Source organism: Pezoporus flaviventris, unplaced genomic scaffold, assembly GCF_033815535.1.
Source record: "Pezoporus flaviventris isolate CSIRO_AGI_PZ_B2104156 unplaced genomic scaffold, CSIRO_AGI_Pfla_v1 ptg000021l, whole genome shotgun sequence".
In the NCBI taxonomy this organism is placed as follows: Eukaryota; Metazoa; Chordata; class Aves; order Psittaciformes; family Psittacidae; genus Pezoporus; species Pezoporus flaviventris.
The window spans coordinates 13188369-13193285 of record NW_026892569.1 but is presented as its reverse complement, the minus strand read 5'-3'; positions in this window follow the sequence as shown (position 1 = coordinate 13193285).

Below are 4917 nucleotides of genomic sequence, written 5' to 3'. Positions count from 1 at the left end.
CCGCCGCGTGCCCGCCCCTGCCGCGCGCGCGCGCACCGACGGCGGCCGCGAGGGATCGCGGGCCGCCCACCCAGAGCGGCCCACCAGAAAGCGAAACAGCGCTGACATCGCCCCCTGTTGGTCTGGAGGAACCGGTGCCGGGGTGACCTCCCCCCCCCCGGTACAGCCCCGTTAAAGCGTTGCCCGGCTTGGCCCGTGCGTGGGAAACCGTCTAAACGCGACCACAGGCGGGTGGCGTGCGCGGAAACACGGGCCCATGGGAGCTCAGCGGCTGGCACAACGGCACGCGTGGCCCTCGTGTAGTCAACAGCCAGCAACGAGGATCCACAACGCTGCTTAGAACGTTAAGGCAAGGAAACGGTACAATCCTGTTGTGATCACCGGGAATGCCAGCATCAAACCCCTCTTCATCCCCTCCCCTCAGCCACATGCCAACAGCTCTTGTCATTACACTACAGTGAACGTTGCAGGGTTTCAAGACTCGTTCCCTGCCAAGCCTGCATTTCACCCTAGTGCCACATCTTTACGTAACTCCTGGCTTGATCCTCAGCTAAGAGCTGGTTTCACCCATCCGGACCCAAATCTCCTGGCACCTGCAGCTCGCCGGGGCCAAGGAGATGTACAAAAACCTCTGTCCTTTGCGCAAAAGGAGGCACTCGGGCTCGCAGCACCAACAGTGAAGGGCTGTGACAGGCTCAGCAGAACAGGAGGCACCGTGCCAGAGGAGGATCACTTTAACAGGTCTCTCTACCCCTTATTTTAAACAAGGGCAGCACTAACAAAGGTTTGCTCAGCCTACCTAGGAGGCACACACCGACCTCGGCTGTTAGGCTAAAGCCCAGCAGTAAAACAGGTTGGGTTCTGTTCCAAGAGAAACACCAGGCAAAGTTTAACGGATCTCAAAGAGACTACAACAAAGGCTGCAGGGAAAAAAACATTTTATTTCCAAGCAGATTACAAAGAGCAGAGAATATAAGAGTAAAATTAAATTAAAAAAATAGTTGAGTGCATCTCTTTAAAATGATTTGTAGTGTGAGTTACTCACGGGGCAAAGCTACTGGAGAGTTCTGAAGGTCACTTTGCAGGATGCCAATCACATGTGCTGTTTAGACGAGGGTCAACACAGGAGGGATAGACAGGACGTGTTTTGCATATAGGCTGCACACTCATGATCAAGCGAGGCTCTGGGCTGCAACTGGACCCTGCCTGTCCCACGCATCCCCTCCACCTCGAGGGCCCTCAAGTTCTAGGAGCAGTTTATTGCTGCTATAAGTGGGGTCAAACCTGCCCCCCCTTCTGATGGGCTCAAAGGAGAATGGGCAGGGAGGCAAGTGTGGCTGCCATGCATGAGGTTATACAGGGAAAGGGACTGCAGTGCTGAGAGCCAGGCTTCAGCCACACAAGGAAGGGAAGAGACAAGTAAGCGACAGGGCAAGTACTTCAGGGGTGTTGGGGCAGTGCGTCAGTGAGACTGCTGGAAGATGCGAGATGCTCCTTAAGGTAGGAAGATGCTCGAGCTGAGAGGGCTCTTCCCTAAGCATTGGCACCATGAAACAGAATGGGCTGAAGCATCAAGATAAGGTATGTTCCCTGTAGCAAAGAGGAGCAGCTGCAGCAAGAAGATGAGGAGAAAAGCACCATGTAGGGTGGAAGACAATTTATATCTCACTTCAACAGTGATTCAAGAGGCCAAATGCTAATTGCACTAACAAACTTAGATGAGAATGCCGGCTGGTTGGACTGCCAGAGTTATCTGCCTAGCAGCACTCAGACCAGCAAGAGGATGATCAACTACAGCATCAGCAAGTCCTCCACCTCATGAATGCTCAGGCGGCTCTTTTCTGCCATGGCTGGATCTGTTCTTGTCACAGCACAGGAGGCGTGAAGATGGAACAATCCCTTCTGTGTACACCAAGGCAGACCATAGCCCTGATGCAGCTGAGAACAAGACTCTCCTTAACTTCTGCCCGAGAAGCAACAGCACACAAGAGGATTCCTATTTAGGGATCAGATTTGTCTTTTCTTCCTTGGTCCAAGGCAGTAGTAATTCAGGAACTACTTCAGACCTTGTCTCCCATCTAAAATCCAGATCTCTAGGAGTGAGGCAGCCAACAGATGAGAGCCCTATGAAGTTATTTAGGCCATTCCCTTTACTCACAACCCTAGGTCAGAGTACAAAGCCACTCTGCAGTCTGCTCTCTGCTGCTTCAAGCCATTACCACTTGAACTGAACAAACATCTAATGGTGCCATGAATAAGTGTGTAAGCAGCTATGAGCTCTCTTAGGAAAGCAAGGCTGTTAGTGCCAAGAAATCAGACAGCCCACAAGTCTCATGTCAGAAGGTGAGGTGCTTTACAATAGCCAGTCATGCTCCACCTCCTATGGTTCCTTTCACATTACAGGGACAAGGTGGGCACAGGTGAACACCACCAGGGCAGGGTCTCTAGCTTGACTTCTCAGCTTTAGTTATGCAGAGATCATTTTCAGCCTGTCTCATACAAGGCAGAGGGCACAGAGTTCCTGTTTAATACATACACGTACAGGAGCTAGCGGTTTGGCACGCTGGGAGCCGACAGGAATGCCCTTAAAGCAGCAGTCAAGCTGGATATAGGAAAGTGTTAAAAAGCTATTTTACATGTTTGACTGGGAACACATCCCAGAACTTGGATAGCAACCCTAAGCCACAGCACTCTTCTGTGCTACTCTGGGCACATCTTCCTATGAGCCCCTACAAGTGAGCAGATCATGTTCTTCACTATCAAAGAACATAATAGCTATATTCTAGAAATACTGTACCTTTTAAACCAGCTCCAGAGAGCCAGACTAGAAGCCAGGTCCAGGAAAACAATCCCTAAGTCACAGTATATCGATTGTCTCTAAAAATAGGGAATGAAGTGAACACGGTGGACGTTCTGATGAGACAGTACAGCAGTCTACTTCCACATCAGCAAATTCCTTTCCTGTGTATGTCTGGACAATGAGAAATGGAAACACTTCATTTTTTCAGGACAAAACCAACCATCAGATGATCTCCAGAGCTCACCACGTGCCAAGTTCTTACATGGTACAAGATCAAGGAGAACTCTTCCCCTACAAAGACTGTGGATCATCTGCAGTTCAGGGCAGTAAGGGAAGTGCACAAGCCAGAATTTCAAGGTAACATGGAATTCTGTTTCCCCAGAAGGCTCAGCGGAGGTGTCAGTTCACCCCTAACCTGGAACTGCCCTAATGTTCTGTCAAGTGAATTCAGCTTCTCTCAATTTTTAGAGTAAGAGGCAACTCCCAAGGGCACCTAATGAAGCAGCTTGGATACTGGGCATATGGCAGATGACTTCAACACCATTTCTGATGCAGACAAAGCAGCATGCTCACGCTGAGGTGTGGGAATGCTGGATATATGGAATAGCTCCCCATGCAGTGCTGCACAGCACACACTGAGCACAGCTGCCTGCAGTCTCTCACACCTTTGCAACTCTGTTCAGAAGACAAACTGCCCAGAAGAATGAGATATCCACTCTGCGCAGGCCTGATGCGCATCCCAGGCAACAAGCACACTCAGCTGCTTGGAACTTGCCCCTAACCATGTCCTTAAACACTTAACTAGGGCCAGAGATGGACATTGCAGTCACTAAGATACAGCAAAGGGATTAGAGGCTTCTGACAGCTGAAGCAGCATTAGCAATCTCAACAGCCACCCTGACAGGGGCAACTGCTGGCTGAACTGAGCTGAGTCAAGTTCCCAGCACTACACACCAGCCAAGCACCACCTTCCCAACTCATCCACTGGGATCTGGGCACCAACCCCAGACTGTTTTCCCCCGGCGTAACAAGGAGCAGACACTGAGCTAAGAGGCTACTTCAGAGCGCAGGTATTCATGAACAGAGCACTGCCACTTCACCTCTCTGCACCTACTTGAGCACAGAGCCCTGCTCAGGGAGCAAACTGACAACCAGCTCAAGCACAGCTGCTTCCTCATGAGCACCGATGTCAATATGAAGCATCAGAGGCTCAAGTCTCTCAGCCTGCACATCTCAACACTGCTCAAGAGCACAAAGACAGGGAACACTGTGGCTACTCTCAACATTTACACTGACAGAGGACAGACCTTCTTTCTCAATACAGGTGCTGGCCAACACAAGCTTCAGAAAAACTGCTTGCCTGTACACAAGTTTAAGTCCTTTTACTGCAATATATATTTAAATATGCATCTATATATTTTGGAACAGGGAACGGACATGAGATGGAGAAGCAGGGAAGACAAATTCAAGAAGCAGAATCATCTCTCCACATCTGAGAAGCTGGTGGCACAAACAACAAGCCTGGAGTGCTCTCCCATTTCAAGCATGGTTGGCTACCTGCCGGCTTCAAAAGAGCAGACTGTTTGTTAATGGTATAAAATACAGCAACCATTTAAGATGCAGCAAGGCAAGGCTAAAGGGATGGGGGTTATGGTCATGGATGATGCCAGAAGCTACACAGCTGTGTTAAAAACTGTGACAAGGCTGTTAAATGGCAGGAGTAGGCCATGTGCTGCTCCTGGAAGGCTTTTTCCCTCCAACACCCCTCCATCATGCTGTTGGTGTGATGCATTTGTGAAGGTGAGGAGAAGGGGATTCGCCTAAGGGTGAAGCCTCACAGGCTGGCCACAGAACATTTGGACAGTCTGAGCTGGTCTCACAGACCCCATGTTCCTAGCCTGACACTGAGCTTCCATCAGCAAGCAGACATTCAGGTCCTTCAGCAGAAGTTTAATCACCTTCTACCTTCCTAATTTAGGTGAAAAGTCCAGCGGAGTTGAGCTGGAAAGCACAAACAGGGATGAAAACAACCAGTTTGCATACTGACCTTTATATAATGACCCCCCCCACCCTCACAGCTCACTCTTCCCCAAATAAAGACACATTGTTCAATGGCA